This window comes from Helianthus annuus, chromosome 5 (genome assembly GCF_002127325.2).
Source record: "Helianthus annuus cultivar XRQ/B chromosome 5, HanXRQr2.0-SUNRISE, whole genome shotgun sequence".
Taxonomy (NCBI): Eukaryota; Viridiplantae; Streptophyta; class Magnoliopsida; order Asterales; family Asteraceae; genus Helianthus; species Helianthus annuus.
The window spans coordinates 172,632,428-172,650,836 of record NC_035437.2 but is presented as its reverse complement, the minus strand read 5'-3'; positions in this window follow the sequence as shown (position 1 = coordinate 172,650,836).

Below are 18,409 nucleotides of genomic sequence, written 5' to 3'. Positions count from 1 at the left end.
CACCCTCTCCTTCGTCTCTCTATTCACTGTTGACCACACTCCCGACCGTCGACCACCTTCATTACCGGCTCCCTCCTCTGTCATCTTCCCTCACAATCGCCACCCCTCACCCCGTCGTCATCCCTCACAGTCGTCACCCCCCCCCCCCCGGTCGTCCTTCCTCACAGCCGCCACCCTCCCCCCGTCGTCCTCCTTCACAACCCCCATTCACAGGTTTGATTTCTAATTATTTTTTCATTACTTCTACATGTTCATTAGGTAGTGTTTGTTTTCTGAATTTTTTTTCTACCATGTTCATTGTTATAAAATGCTTATTATAATTTTTGATTCTTTCATTTAGATGTTATTCATTAGTAGAATTTTTTTGATTCTTTGATTTAGATGTTCATTGTTATAAAATGCTTATAAGAATTTTTGATTCTTTGATTTAGATGTTATTCATTAGTAGCGTTTTTTTTATTCTTTGATTTATATGTGCATTACTATAAAATGCTTATTAGAATTTCTTGTTTGAATATGGACCTTCTTGTTTGAATTTAGCACTTGGTTTGAATATGCTTAATTGATTTGTGCCTATTATGTTGTTTGTTTGTTGATTAATAGAAATGGGAGTGAAACAACAATGGTCAACTAAGCATCTAAAATGCTTATTAGAGACTTACATTGAAGTATAAACATGATGGGTAAAAAAGGATTGAGTTTGCATAAAAACTCATGAAATAAGTTAAGAAGAGTTCTTAAGGAAAATTTGGCTTGGATTTGACTAAAAATCAAATGAAAAATGCCTATAATAATCTTAAAGTTAGGTTGGATGTATTTGAAAAACAAAACTGGCAACATATACAACGCTCAAACAAATATTTTTACCTTAACGAACGAGGAATGAGAATAATTTAAGAAGGTATGTTCATTTATATAATTTTTTAACATCTACCTATAAACAAAAGCTTATAACATTTTTTTACTTTGGGTTTAGGGGCATCCGAAGGCTGCATCATTGAAAACAGTTCCATTGCCTTTTTCCAGAACTTTGTGCAAAATTATTTGATGGTAATACTGTCACTGGGAATTGCAAGTGGACCTCAACCCAAACAACATCAGGGATTGGATCTTCTTGTCATCGTGTTTGATCACTTTTGATTTTGGACACCTGTTTTCATGACACAGAAGATGATGCCGACACTTTTGAGCCTACTCCTGAGCATAGTTCTGAGCCTACTCATGAGCCTACCCCCCGAGCCTAATCCAAACAAAAGGGCAAAATCCTCAAAATCATCATCTATCAGCCATGATGATTTAACACTTGATATGCAAAAGGCTCTATAGTATTTAATTAAAGGTAAAAAATGGCCAACAATTCTTGAATGTTCTGAGAAGTTAAAGTTGGTTGGTTTAGACCCAGTAGATCCTCTATTCTTAGTTGTTTTTCATATTTTTGGAGTGTCCTTAGACATGATAGAGGCATGGATGGCATTGCCAGAAATTCGTAAGGTCTTAAGAGGGTGGATCGCGATGACAGCTACAAGTTTAAGACTAATAAAGTAGTGAAGAACATTATTTGCTTAACACGACTACTCGCTGCTTTTGGTTATGTTGAAAACATTGATTGCTTTTGGTTATGTTGAAAACACTGATTGCTTTTGGTTAATGTTAAAAACATTGTATGCTTTTGGTTTATGTTGAAAACATTGTATGTTTTTTTGTTTATGTTTAATGGTTGTTTATAATTGTTGTTTATGTTTTATTAACTCGGGATCATAATGGATTATAATAAGAAAATATTTTTCGTCATTCTTATGTAATTGTATGTTCGTTTTTTTGGAGGAGAAGTTTGAAACGAATGCGAGAGAATGATTCGGATATGACGGGACATAAATACACGTTAGAGTTATTGACAGGAAATCCCAAACAATGCATTGAACTGCTACGTATGCCTCGTGAAAGATTTGAACGATACCATTCAATTGTCCTCACTGGTCATATTGATAAGCAACAATAGATATAACATGATATATAAGTAAATCTTTTATTGTATACACCATTTACTAAGAGCTTTGTTGCTTTCTTTTTGTTTGTTAATGTACCATGTTGGGTACATCAGTACATGTTCTCACTAGAGGGAAATCATCCACATATGTCTTGATGAGTCATATATGTTGGTTCAGTTCTATTTATACAAGAAGGAAAACATTAAAACATACCTGTTATAGCAGACAGTGCGTTGGAGAATCCAGTAATGGAGTTCGACATGCTTGTCATCGTGATCTGGTTCCTCCTTAGGGTGCTGACTAATGATGGGGACTTAGAAAACCGAAAAGGGATATCGGCTAGGAGAGAAGGTCGAAGTTATGATGTTATGGCTAATGGGGTGTGTGTAATTGTGTAACTGAGTAACCCCTTAACCTCCACATAATTCTCCTTATATAAGCACCCAGGAGGAAACCTTATTAGTTAATAAGGGTAATATGGTCCATCAACAATTACCAACTAATTATTTAATAGGTTATAATATATTTTGATCTCTATAATGTAAATGATTATGATGGCTATAGATTAAATATTAATACGTAATATATTTAATCTTACAATATAAAATCTAATATTGTATGTGAAATGCGACTTATTAGCCACTCAGGCTCTGGCCTAGTGGTCAAGATGAATTACCTTTTATGGGGAGACCAAGGTTCAATCCTTAGGAGATGTATATTTAAGGGGGAACATTGTTCAAAAAAAAAATAATGTGACTTATCAACTTAAGAATAATCAGGTAATTTCATTATTATAAATTGTCGTCGTATAAGCATCCTTAAATGCCTAGTGTTTCAACCTAAATAACAAGAATTTATCATCCTATGTTCCTTATAAGTTAAACTATTAAAGATTAATTTAACACACAAGAATTTTAAATCAAAACCTTCTTAGAGGTCAACAGAAAATATCGAAATTTTGAATTTTGTTTGATATCGGTTAATATTAAGCCGCCAACTGTGTGAGGTTGTGTGTGTATGTACGTATGTATATATATACTAGAATACAGCCCGCCGCGCGTTGCGCCGGCGAGACAAGCATTCGCTAACTTCGTATAACTACATCTATAACAGACTTCTAAAGAGGTAAACAACCATGATGTGCTCCAAGTACCTAAACTCTTAAACTATTAACTCAAGTCCCCCAACTTTAGGCTAAAAAAATCGAGAAACACCACATTTTTTTAAAACTTCCAAGCTGGAGCCTTTCCCTCCTGCTTACGCCTATAAGAAAAGCCAAAATCGATTATTAAGTAGTCAACAAAAGTAGGAATCATAGAAAACATGCATACACTAAATTTACACATACCACAAAGGCCCAAGAAAAAACATATTGATTTTATTTGGTATTAATGTGCTAACCTAAACAGATGATGGATAAATGTAAACTTCTTGAGAACTCCTGACAGTCTTGTGCATCCCCTTATGAATGTATAGCTTACAAGTTACAAATGAATAATAATTGATATAAAGTGAGTGATATGTAAATTAATAAAAAAGATCAACAGAATATTAAAGATTCATGTTTAAAGGACCATCCGTCACATCCATACCATTAATAAGTCAAAGAATGGTGTGGGTGATCATGATATATCAACGCTACCGAAATAACCATCATCTCTATCATCTACAATCACCACGCTATGATATATCAGTTCTCTTTCCTGTACCATCCGCTCACCGATTGAGTTTGCTCTTGTTAATTTATTAGTGTTTCACACATTTTCAATTAGTTGTGTTAGTTCTTCACAAAATTGTTGCTACAAATTCATAATAATCTTTTTTTATGTACATAAAGTAAACAAAATTAAAGGTGAAAAACATAAAACAAAACATAATACACAGTTTTAAACCAAAAAATTGCCCTTTAAAATGCAAATTTGTTCAGCAATATTAGAGAATTATCAAATTTTTAGACAATTTTTTTGCTACAGATTCATTTAATCTATATTATATGTACATGTAAACATAAAAATAAACAATAATAAAACCTTTTTAACATTCAGTTTCTAACAAATTAGAAAACATTACAATTACCTCAACACCTTACTTTATCGCAACACCAGCAAGCATATCAAATTTCGTATTCTTTCATTGGACCAATGTGAGGAATCTGGATACTTGAAGAACATGATAAACAACACCTTAACTGACAAACAATCATCCCTTTTAAGATTAAAATTGCTAACAACACAAAAATACAATATGCTAACAATAAATATTTTTTGGGGAAGAACACATTCATAAGTCCATAGTTTTAGGTTTTCTACAATTAATCAATTTAACTGCAAAACTTTACCCAAAACATTGAAAATTGAACTACATTGACATAAATCTAAACTGAGATAGCTTGTATGCAACTTGTATCATGAGTACCTTATCAAACATGAACAACATCTTTGTTAGAGGAGGTGAGTGTGGAGGCGGAGGTTGACAGTGTTGGTGTAGGTCGCCTGTGTTGGTGGAAGATGCCGACACGTCTTCGATTGAAGGCGATTCCGAAACTCTAGTGTTCGACTGGGGCTTAGATTGAAATAGATGGGGTTCAAGGGTAGTGGTGCAGCATCGTGATGACATCCGTGGTGCAGCAAGCGATGGTGATTGTGGTGACGACGGTGGTTTCACGATGTGGAGAACGAATTCGGTGCTGCTTGCGATTTAGGGAAGAAAGAAACCTTCTCCATTAACTCGTGTGAAGTAGGAGGTGGGTGAGGGTTTTGGGGTAACAAACAGTAGAAAGTACTACCTTACAATATAAGAAGCAAAAAGTACTACCTTCATTGCATTGGATTGTTGTAAATTAGAGTTATGTATAATGGTTAGGTTCATTTGTGAACAACACCCTTGATTGTGAACATTAGTGAACTAATCCTAGCCCTTGATTATTAATACACAAGTGTAAATCAATGGCCAGAATTTGATGATGAAAATACACTAGTGTATTTTACGTTATCACAAACATTGAATGATTATCTGCATTTGCTTTAATATATAAACTTTATAAAAAGCTGTTTAAATTATATGAACGAAATCTATAAAAAGCTATTTAAAATTATATGAACGAAATAAATCAGTCAAAATGCATTTGATAAGTAAACTTTAAAGTACTGTAGTAGTGTAGTGGGTTGGAAGTTGGGCCCGGTTTAAAATCCTTTACTGGTCCCATTTGTGGGCCGTGGAGCCCTTAGGACTCGGCTTTTTTTTAATCTGCTATTACCTTAACTCTCTTAAGAGTGGTTTGCTATAAATTTAGGATGTTAAAATAGGGGTGTTAAGTTGTTAACTCGCTTTATAGCCTATTGGCATCTTAGCGGTGAGATAAGACTTTGAGACCAATAGGTCCTGGATTCGATTCCTACAAGGAGGGTTTTCCCATATTTATTGGGTTTCCATCTGAATTGGTGTATAGACATTATGTCTAGTGAAGAGGGATATGATCGGGTGGTTCCGCTGGTGGCACAATGATACTCCAGTGGTCCGTCGGTGATCCAAATTTACCGTTAAAAAAAAAGTTGTTAACGGTTCAATTTAAAACCATGAAATCATCCAAACAAATTACTAGTTTGGTTTAAAGGTCGGGTTCTTCTAAACTTTTGATATGTTGGTTTCAAAATATTTAAATCATAGTGAACATTTTGGTTTACGATTTATACCCAAAACCACTCATAACAAACAGGACCATACCATAAAATTTGAATGTAAAATAATTTTAGAAGTATCTTATATTACATATATTTAACTATCTATATTTTAATTTACGTTTGATAAAAATAAAACTGGGTCAATATAGTTTAATCAAAATGCGAATGCAACCCATCCAAATCTTATGGGTTTCGACTTTCAGTATAGTATACAATGACATGTTTGACCACCGAGTTATTTTCGTTAATGTAACATTGCAATATTCTACTCTCTTTGATTACCGACTCTTATAACATTAGGGATTATCACATCGAAGCACTAGTTGTTTTCACAAAAAAGATATATGCCGCTAACAACCAAATCAACTTTGACCTCGGCTTCTTATTATTAGTAGTTTAACTCACAGTTTAACCTAAATACTATTAAAACTAGACTATGAATACCCCTTGTTAAAAACATGTAACCTATCCAAATCAGGAAAAAATTTAATAATTTGATAGATATAATTTAGTTTAATTTCATAATAATTTAATCTAGTTTATTTTAGTTGGTTCTAAAAATGCATTTTATATTCATAGATAAAAATATATAAAACATATTATCGGTGACCAGAGAGGAAAATAAGAGTGTGTCATGGTCAACCTTTGCTAATAAAAAAAAGCAAAGAGTTCAATTTACTAATCATTTTTATTTTTTTTCAAAAGATTAAAAACATTTTTTACCTCTAAAAGTTTTATCACTTGTTTCATTTTTATCCAAACCTCTAATAACATCTATTTACTCTATTAAATCTAACACGTGTCTCTCATATGATGTGTATCTTGATCATTTTCTCTCTAATTAACTCAACTCAGGAAATCCTTACATCCAAATATCACCCACGTTTGCTCCATTTCAAAGAAAAAAATACTAGTATCGGAAAGGGGGGAAGGCACATGTGGGAACGAGTATTTTTTCTTTGAAATGAACGAACGAACATGAGTGGTATCTGGATTTTGTACGGCTTCTTAAGACTTAAGTTTAGTGAATGAGAGGGAAATCACCAAGAGCTCGTCACATGAAATGCTCATGGATAGACTTAACTAACGAAACAAATGTTGTAAATGATCTGAATAAAAATAAAACTATTGATGAAACTTTTGGAGGTAAATCGATATTTTAAATCTTTAAAAAAAAAGGTTACTTTTGACAAACCTTAGATAGCAAAACCGAATTTACTCAAAAATAAATATGATCATGAACGTATATTCACTTTTGGAGAAGGGAAACTTAAAGTACTTAAAATAAAAAAAAAAATCTTTTTCAATATTTGTACTTTAAATAAAATTTTTCTTTTTTGAAATAAAATAAATTTTTTTTTTCAATATTTGTACTTTAAATAAATTTTTTCTTTTTTCAATATTTACCTTCACTCTACTGTTTTTGGCTTTCACCATTGCTTTTGTCTCGGGTAGTTCTAGTACTCTTTTAGTGCTTGTTGTTATAGTGTTGGGGGTCTCTCTGGAAGCAGGCTCTCTATCCTCTACGATAGGGGTATGGTTTGTCTACATCACACCCTCCCCAGACACTGTCATTAGCTTTGCTAATTACGGGATTTATTGGGTATGGTTGTTGTTGTATATGATGAAAAGCCAACTAGCGAAGGTTTATCATGGGAGTTTATTTCGGTTCTCATTGATGTTCTCCTTCAAGATGGAGCGGGAAATTTTGCAAGTCTTAGTTATATTTTAAGGGTATTAATTTATCTTATGTGAATTATCATTGCTTCAATATGTGGATGTACTCTAATTTTCGGTAAATAGTCAATATCCAACTCGATTAACTTAATATGTGTTCTAGATTGCTTTCACAAAATCTTGGCTCTTAAGTTAATCTTGTTGGAGAGCTTGTTAAATGTTTCACTAAATTGTTTTTTTTTTTTTTTTCATGATCATATAAATATAAAACTACGCATAAATTGATATCTTTGTTTATAAGAACAAGATACACAGGGGTGTTTTTATAGTAAAGTTCTAAATTTGTTAGAAATTGTTAAATATTGAGAAAGCAAAAATTTAACAATCAAGAATTAAAATTAAATGACTGATTAAACACGTAAAATAATAAAATCTACAACTTGTGTTTTTACAATCAACCAAAATCACAAAATTAGGAGAAAACAGTTAAAATAAAGGCAAACAAAACTAATCAGCTTCGTAGAAACATAAATTGGTAAACTTATTGGTAGAAACATAAAGGAAGAATAGTTTCAATAGCGAAATCTACGGATAGAGACAAGCCAAGAATGTGCCCACCTCCACAAACTGCCAAGGACGTCCCCTTTCTTCTATTCTTGCCATCCGTAGCCACAAACAAATCCATCTCTATGTTTTATATCCATCGGTCCGTCACCTCTCTCTGCCACAACGTGCGGGTTATAAACTCTAGTTAGAAGATGCTATAAGGCTATACGGTATGGGGATCGGCTTTGGACCGTCCCCATCCATCGCCGACCATCCAGCCATGCCGCCCCCAACGTCGCCCGTCGTCTCGTCGGTATTCCGACGTCCAGGACGGAGCAAAACAGTGGGCCCCATTTCTTTTGTTTGTTTGTTTGTTTGTGGGATTTGTACATTATGCTTTAATACTTGTACATAGTTTTGTGGGGTAGGATCATCTAGCACCATTCTCCCATGCCCTCTAGTTTTGGAGGATGGACCATCTTTGGAAGGACTATGACGTGGCGCCTACGTGGCGAATCATCCTCCAAGAATGGACCATCACCATACCGAGTAGCCTAACATGTTCTCACATAAAATAAAATAAAAGATATTACCAATGATAGGCTGAGGAGACAAGCTAGAGACAAAGACTTGGTCAGTCCATCCTTGTGTCCTGACCAACATACTAAAATATATAAATAAAACTAAAACCTAAACCTTATTTATTCATTTATGTTTTAACCTGACAAATATGTTGGCTTTACTGAATTGGATAAACTGGGTCAACTTAAAATGCGTATTAACCCACTTTTATTTCACTTAATAGTAGTTTTAGCCCCTCGACCTTAGTTAAGTACCTGAAACCCCCTTTAATATATACCGATTAAATGTTCTTAAATTTCACAACGAATTTGAACATATATGATATCTAAACTAAAAGTAAGTATTAATTAAGTATGGATAATATTAACGGCATGTTAATCACTATATTAGTATATTTTAATTGAACATTGATGCTACATACATGTGTATTGGTATTAATTAATAAAACTTATAAACCAAAAGTGTAGGATGTTGAAAATAATGTTATTTATCTAACGAAATCAAGGGTTTTTATGAAGCTTTTAGGTATTTAGAGGTTGAAAATTGTATAGAGATGATTGTTTGGGTCAACTCTTATGCTGTGTTCCAGAGATCCACTTAACAGGGGGAGGGGAGAGGAGGGGAGGGAAAATGGGGTTTTTTTTGCCTGATAATAGTCTTTCCAATTTGGAAAGACATGGAGGGGAGGGGAGGGATGGGGAGGGATTTTTAACTCGGGAACACACCCTTAAGTTTACCCCCAAAAATTATCATTTGTACTTATTGATATGACAAATTAACTGTATAACTAGTTGATTTTTCGCCCGCGCATTGCGATAGGGACCTAATGTCTGCAAAACGCGTGTCGGCAAGGGCAAGCAGATACCGAAAATCAAAACATCAATAACAATGACGTGGTAACGATAGTCAATTCGTCCCAAAAATAGCGATTTTAAATAAACTAATATATAATAATAGCCCCACACGTCCTACACGTTGGAAATTCAGTTGTTTTCAGTTTAGTTATTACGGTGCAAACACGTTAAAATATGGATGAGCTCGGTACCGGTAACGGCTCCGAGAGTACCGATCCGGAAAATCATCGAAATTAGGTACCTGCACCGAAAATGCTCGATACGATACGGTATGGTATTTGAAGGTAAAAATCAGTAAATACAGGTATGGTGCTAGATCGGTGTCGAACCAAAAGTAACGACTCTGAAAACGCCAAAAGGTGGGTACCAAATTGGTACCGAAAATGATTGGTATAGTAAATTTGGTACCGATACGATATCGGTTTGATTACAGAATTTGATACGATTTGCTCGTCAATAATCTAACTATCCAAGTTAATTTTACATGCTACAATTCATTCATTGTAGGAAAAGATAAAAAGAAAAACAAAATAAGTTGTTGTGTATATAAAACCTTAATCAAACGAAATACAGTTTACTTACAGTGTGTATAAAAAGTAATCTACACGATGCAATTATTTGCGTTGCTACAGGATTTGTTGAACTCGGTACCAACCGGTACCGAAAATACCGTTACCGAAAATCCCCAAAAGTGAGTACCGGTACCGATTATACCTGGTACAGTACGGTACGGTTCGGTACCGGTCGGTACTGGTACGGTACCGGTATTTGAGGGTAAAAACTGGTGAATACCGGTGCCGAACCGATACCGAAAATGTCAAAAGTCGGTACCGATTCAGTACCGAAAATATACCCGCTTTGGTAAATTTGATACCTTATTGCTCTAATTTACTGTTTGAGTTAATAAATTTGTTTTACTGTTCATTGCGTTTCATTTTTAATATAAGGATAATTGTCTTTTCGATTTTATATAAATTATAATATTATTTTCTCTTATAAATTTCACTAATGTTTTATACAAGTTAAAATAGGATGTTACAGATTGTTTATTTTTATCTATGTATTCATATAAATAAATTGTATCACGGTATAATATCAAAACCAACGAAATATACTTTAGTTATTTATAGTACTTTATATCATATAATAAACACAATGTAACATCATGTTTGAAGCTATATAAACATTATATATTAATTACACGGATGTTCCTCATGGAAAGGTAAAATACGGTTTCCATCAAAGTATCCGAAAATTACACATTTAGTAATCATTGTTCATTTAGTTGTAACAGATGTAGAAGATACAACACGCAAATCACATATGAAAAACGCAAATGAAAAATCACATATACAAAATACAAAAATGGGAAATCACAAAATTTGGTAGAAATCGCAATGATTGATGGATGATGTGAAGGAGTAAGAGGTGCACGTAGTCGCACATGGTTGCCCATGCATGGGGCTCAGCCTATTTGTTCGATCCATAAGAAGAACTGTTAAAATGATACATATTATCATCCATTTGGGCTATTTCTCAGTTGGGCTCCTGGTTATTTATTTTATCTTGTTGGGCTTGTATAATAGTTGGCCCAATGGTTGTTTGTTATTGATCTGTTATGGTTGTTTTTAAGTTGTTGCAACAGGGAAAATATCTAAGGGCTATTCTGTAACATTGAGGGCTATTGTTGTTGATAAGCTAAAGGTTTGGTGCTGGTTGTAACGTTCAATCACCGAGGATATAAAAGGCTTTGAGATCTAGAACTCTCTCATTATTGTTCTTTCATTTTCTCTGTAATAGCTAGGGTTTGTTCATCGGTTGTATCTTTGAATCTCTCATCTGTTGAAGAGATTCCAGTGTATTGTTGGTATAGATGATCATTAGTGGATGATCATCAACTCTGGTTGTATCGTTCCTCTTGTATTGATCTTACAGTTGTAAGATCTTAGGGTTTGGGGGGCACTTTTTCTGGTTTGGGTAAATAAGAGTTTTGGTTACGTTTTGTCGCTATTTCTTGTTTGTGATTGTTATTTTTCTGTTGATTCACCATAATACCATTGTTTTAACATGGTATCAGAGCTATTTAGCTCCTGGTGTTGTTGAGTCTTGGTTTTTCCGCTGTGTTCTTGTCTGATATTTGATATTTTTTTGATTTAGGGTTTCTGTCTTGGAAACTGGTGATTGAAGGCAGATCTTCTCAGATCTGTGTTCTGGTGCTTTATTTGCTGTTGCTGGTTATAACCCTAAGTTAGGGTTTGGTGTTCCTCTTGTGAAACTCCTGCGTTAGTCTCTGAAATCTTGTTGTTTCAGGGCAAACTAACCAGAAGAGTTCTTCATTCTGTTGGTATTTTCTTAGTCAGATCTTGTAGTTCTTGAAAACTACAGATCTGTTGTTGTTGAAGATTCGCACCCACTGTAAGATCGTTCTTATCTCTTGTTTCTTTCTGTTGTTGGTTTAGTTGAAGTCGAGGTAGTGAGGACCGGCACATATTCTTGATCTGTGTTTGTTTTTTGTTATTGGTTGGTTTCTAGTGTTAGTGTGTGGCTCCTGAGTAAAGGCTTGTCCAGGCACCTTTTGAGTGATGAACCTGGAATCTGGTCCCTGACTCAGTTTCGCCCTTGGTTGATTGTGTTACCTGTATTGTTTGTTGATTGTAGTTGTTGTCTTATAGTTTGTGTTTTCTGTTTGCCTGTTGTTATTCTTTGTTTGTTTGTTTGCATCATGACTGGTGGTGAGGGAACTTCTGTTACCCTGATCAGTAAGCTTGATATAGGAGATCCTCTTTATTTACACCCTAGTGACTCAAGTTCTCTAACCATTGTTAATATGAAGTTAAAAGGCACTGAGAATTATTCTGTGTGGTCCAGTGCAATGAAACTTGCACTGGAAGCAAAGAATAAATTTGGTTTTATTAATGGTAAATGTGAAAAACGTAAAGATAATGAGGTTCTTGCTGCACAATGGGATAGGTGCAATTCTGTGGTTTTAACTTGGTTGTTGAATTCTGTGTCTGAAGAATTGTTTTTAGGGCAGGTCTTTTCCAAACTTGCTTCTGAAGTTTGGACAGATCTAAAAGAGACCTATGATAAAGTAGATGGTTCTGTTGTCTATGATTTGTACAAAAAGATTAACTGTATTTCTCAAAACGGTAGTTCTGTGGCTGAGTATTATAATAAACTGACAACTATGTGGAAGCAGTTTGATGCAATGGTGCAACTGCCTTCATGTTCTTGTCAGGCTGCCAAAAACTACAATGATTTTACAACTTTAATCAAACTGATGCAATTTCTCATGGGTCTTGATGATGTATATCAACCTGTGAGAACTAACTTGTTGACAAGAGAACCATTTCCTTCTGTTAAGGCTGCTTTTGCTTTAATATCTAGAGAGGAGTCACATAGACTCACTAGTAGTGGGTCTAAGGGTCAGTCTGTTTCATATGTGGCTAGGTCTAATCCTTCAACTCAAAATACATCTAGGAGAAACTTTAAAGGTCCTAATTCAAATCTAAAATGTACTCATTGCAATATGCTTGGTCATACTGTTGATCGTTGTTTCGAGATCATAGGTTATCCCCCTGGTATGAGAAGAAGAAATGCAGGACAATTTGCTAAAAATAATAATAGTAATAAGTCTGGTGTGTCTGCTAATTCTTCGAGTTCTGTTGTATCTACTATGCCATTTACCTCTGAGCAGATAGCAAAACTGTTAGATCTTGTGAGTGAAAAGTCTGGGGGAGAACAGTTAAAGGCAAATATGGGAGGTGAGTTGGTTAACATGTCTAATTTTCCTAGTAGTTATATGTGTTGTTCAAGTAGTTCAAGTTTTGAAACTCAATATAACTGGATTGTTGATTCTGGGGCTAATCAACACATGATTAAAACTGATAAAGACATGTTTAATTGTGTGGATGTTTCAGAATGTGGTTTAACTGTTGGTCATCCTAATGGTACTAGTGTGAGAGTTATAAAGATAGGTGAATTAAAATTGATTAATGGTGTTGTGTTAAAAGATGTTTTTTATATGCCTGATTATAGTGTAAATTTGCTATATGTGCATAAGCTTGCTAAAGATAATGGAATAGCTGTGTTGTTTAATGAGGATAACTGTATGTTACAGGATTTGAAATCAAAGAAAATCCTGGTGATTGGTAAACAAGAAAATGGTCTTTACATGATTGGTAGAAATGGTAATTCTGTGAATTCTTGTTTTAATAGTGTGTTAATGTCTAATATGTGGCACAGTAGGCTAGGTCACCCTTCAGATCAAGTTCTGGCTGTTTTAAGAGGTAGTCTAGGTATTAATTCAATTCAACATGGTCCATGTGAAATATGTCACAAGTCTAAACAAGTTAGGGTTCCTTTTCCTCTTAGTGAACACAAGTCTAAATCTGTTGGTGACTTAGTGCATTTGGACTTGTGGGGTCCATATAAAATTAGTAGTTATGAGGGTTATAAGTATTTTTTAACTGTGGTGGATGATTATTCAAGGGCTGTTTGGTATTACCTTTTGAAAAGCAAAACTGAGGTTTTCGAAGACATTAAGGATTTTTATGAACTTGTACTTACTCAGTTTAAGAGTAAAATTAAAGCTTTTCGTAGTGATAACGGTACTGAATTTGTAAATAATCAGATGGTTAATTTTTGTAGTGGTAAAGGTATTATACACCAAACATACTGTTCATATACACCGCAGCAAAACGGTATTGTTGAACGTAAACATCGACACCTTTTAAACATAGCCAGAGCTCTGATGTTCCAGGGTGGCTTACCTTTAAGGTTTTGGAGTGATTGTGTTCTGACTGCTGTTTACTTGATTAACAGGCTTCCTACGTTGGTTTTAGGTGGTAAGAGTCCGTATGAGTGCATGTTTGGTTTTAAACCCTCTTTAGAACATCTGAGAAACTTTGGTTGTTTATGTTTTAGTACCATTCTAAATGAGTCAGATAAGTTTGCTTATCATGCTGATAAGTGTGTGTTAATTGGATATTCTAATACAAAAAAGGGTTATAAGCTTTGGAGTTTAGATGAGAAAAAGGTGTTTTTCTCTAGAGATGTGAAGTTTTATGAACATGTTTATCCGTTTAAATCTAAGCTTGTGAATGATAAATCTGTTTTTGATAAAAATTTAAATCATATAAATTTTTTTGACTCATATGAAATGTTAACACCTGAAGTTTCTCATACTCCCGATGATGAAGAGGGTATTGCTGAGTCTCATGGTACCATCAGTGATGATAAGCAACCAGTTCCTTCTACATCTGCCACTCCTAGTCCGGTTGAGTCAAGTCGTGGCTTAGGGTCTAGTGTAGAAAGTAGTGTTAGAATGGAGTCTGAGAGGGCAGAGGACACTGTGGTACCAACAGATGAGATCAACCCATCTGAGGGGACTGTTTCTGGTCTTAGAAGGTCGTCTAGAAACACTGTTTTGCCAAAAAAATTTGATAATTTTGTTCTCAATAGTAATGCTAAGTATGATATAGGAAAATTTGTGAGTTATACTTGCTTGTCTGCTGAAAATTGTTGTTTTGCTAGTAAATTGAATAAGTTGAGTGAGCCATGTTCTTTTAATGAAGCATCTAAAGATTCAAGGTGGGTTGATGCCATGAATCTTGAGATGGAAGCTTTGCTTAGAAATAACACATGGGAAGTTGTTGATTTACCTAAGGGTAGGAAACCGATAGGGTGTAAATGGATATATAAAATAAAATACAAAGCTAATGGTGAGGTTGAGAGGTACAAGGCACGTTTAGTGGCTAAAGGTTATAGTCAACGTGAGGGTGTTGATTTCGGTGAGACATTTTCACCGGTTGTTAAAATGGTAACTGTTAGGTGTGTATTGAGTATTGCTGTCCAGAATGGATGGACTTTGTTTCAACTTGATGTAAATAATGCATTTTTGTATGGTGCTATCTCTGAGGATGTTTATATGTCCCTTCCTGAGGGGTATTACATTGAAGGGAAAAATAAAGTGTGCAAGCTTGTTAAATCCCTTTATGGGTTGAAACAAGCTCCTAGAAAATGGAATGAAAAACTTACAAAAGTCCTGTTAGATGTTGGTTTTGTGCAAAGTGTTTGTGATCATTCCTTGTATACGTTGTCTAGAAATTCTGTGTTTATTATTCTTTTAGTCTATGTAGATGACATTGTTATAACTGGAAATAGCAATGTTGAGATTGAAAAAGTGAAGTGTATGCTCAGTGATACATTTCGTATTAAAGATTTAGGTTTTCTTAAGTATTTTTCTGGGCATAGAGGTTTTATATGATGAATGTGGTTTGTGTTTAAGTCAACGAAAGTATTGTTTGGAGTTACTAAGTGAGTTTGGCTATTTAGGATGTAAGCCTGTGGCTACTCCTATAGAGTTGAGCAGCCTTGTTAATTCCAAAACTGAAAATAATACTGATTGTGTTGTTAATGTAACTAACTATCAAAAGTTAATTGGAAAGTTGATCTATTTGTCATTAACTCGTCCTGATATTAGCTATGCGGTTCAGTTTCTTAGTCAGTTTATGCATAGTCCTACATCTGGACATCTTAGGATTGCATTGAGGTTGTTAAGGTATTTGAAGTCCAGTCCAGGGAAGGGCATCACGTTTAAGAAAAGTGCAGATTTTTCTTTAACATGTTATGCTGATTCCGACTGGGCTAAGTGTCTGGTTAGCAGGAAATCTGTGACTGGTTTTTGCGTTTTCTTAGGGACAAATTTGGTGTCCTGGAAAAGCAAAAAGCAGAGTACAGTTTCAAGGTCTTCTGGTGAGGCTGAATACAGGTCTATGTGTTCAGCAACATGTGAGGTTGTTTGGCTTGTTAATGTTTTAAGTGAGTTACAAGTAAGTTGCAAATTACCTGTTCAGTTGTTTTGTGACAGTAGTGCAGCTATTTCAATAGCTGCAAACCCTGTTTTTCATGAAAGGACGAAGCACTTTGAGATTGACTTATATTTTCTAAGAGAGAAAATCTCATCTGGGTTTATAAGAACTGAGAAAATTGATGCAGAGAATCAATTGGCTGATATTTTCACTAAAGGGTTAAGTGTTAACCTTCATAGTTATTTTTGTGAAAAACTTGGGCTAGTTGACTTGTTTAAACCAAATGGATGAAGGGGGGATGTTAAAATGATACATATTATCATTCATTTGGGCTATTTCTCAGTTGGGCTCCTGGTTATTTATTTTATCTTGTTGGGCTTGTATAATAGTTGGCCCAATGGTTGTTTGTCATTGATCTGTTATGGTTGTTTTTAAGTTGTTGCAACAGGGAAAATATCTAAGGGCTATTCTGTAACATTGAGGGCTATTGTTGTTGATAAGCTAAAGGTTTGGTGCTGGTTGTAACGTTCAATCACCGAGGATATAAAAGGCTTTGAGATCTAGAACTCTCTCATTATTGTTCTTTCATTTTCTCTGTAATAGCTAGGGTTTGTTCATCGGTTGTATCTTTGAATCTCTCATCTGTTGAAGAGATTCCAGTGTATTGTTGGTATAGATGATCATCAGTGGATGATCATCAACTCTGGTTATATCGTTCCTCTTGTATTGATCTTACAGTTGTAAGATCTTAGGGTTTGGGGGGCACTTTTTCTGGTTTGGGTAAATAAGAGTTTTGGTCACGTTTTGTCGCTATTTCTTGTTTGTGATTGTTATTTTTCTGTTGATTCACCATAATACCATTGTTTTAACAAGAACAATACATTTTACAAAAGGATTCCGGTGGATAGGGGATATCGCAACAATCACAACAACCATTACCTTCCCTCAACAAACTTCATGTCGTTTATTAGTTCCTATGTATGCTTTTTAATGATTTTGTTTCTTATTCTTTAGATGGATTCTAATAGAGAATTGTTGAATGTGTGATCCAAAAATGAAATATCCTTTGAGATTGATTTTTATAGGATTTAAAATTAAACACAAAGTGGTTGTGAGATCTGTTAATTTCATTAGAACCAAAACAATACTAAGACCTGCGAGAATAGTATAATGTACATAGTGCTTAAAAGATAATCAAAGTAGTAGCAGAGGGTAATTGTATTGCTTAATTAACCATTTTTTATCACATTCAAAACATCACCTATAAGTAAAATTTATGGTTCTCGTAGTTCTCAATATATTCTAGGTTCTGACACATACGTCGTGGTGTGTATTATTTCTTTAATTTAAAGATAAATAGTTACGTTACACATATTTAACTGATTTTTTTAATATTCATCTAATTTAAGCACCATCTTTGTTAGTTGTTACATGTGAATGAATCAAAGTGAAGACAAACAATAATTTCTAAACCCAGAGGAAAATTGTTTTCTAACACTAGCATTAAAACGATCAATAACTTGGTCTAAAAGTTAATAAATATTATTATATTCTAAATAAAAAAAACAGTAAAATGATTAAAAAATATAATTGTCACGTTAACAGAGTGAAATGTTTTAATTTGAAAAATAATTATTAGTTCTTTTGATAGGCATGATTATACTCACAATTGGCATGACTCGCATAACCCAACAAAATCATGAATATTTCATTTTTGTACCTTATTTTGGCCACACATGTGAATAGTACTATTATGTTTTCAATATACAGTTCATGGCTACATTTAGTATGAATTACCTAAATAATATTTACATATAGGTAGTATTATTCATTGATTAATAATATTAATAATAATAACAGGATAAGATTCAAATACATTGTCTCTTAAAAATAAAAAGTCGTAGAAAGAGTATCAAACGAAGTTCGACTGAATTCATTCAAGCGGTATTAAACCCTTTTAGTTGAACTCTAAGACATGGAATTTTAAGTTTTCACTTTTAGAATTTTAGCTTGTATATTTTAGAATTTTATTTAGATCATTATGTATGTCTTTTTTGTTTGGCATTGTGTCTTTTCTTTAATTGCATCATTGTGTTTTTTCTGCGACTCATTGTGTCTTTTTCTTCGACATTATGTTATATTTTTCGTTTCATTGTATTATATTTTGCGATTTATTGTGTTTTTGTACCCTTTCTAGATTTAAGAGACTTTGTAAGACAACGACAGTAGCAACGACAACAACAATAACATCAACAACAATAACAACACCA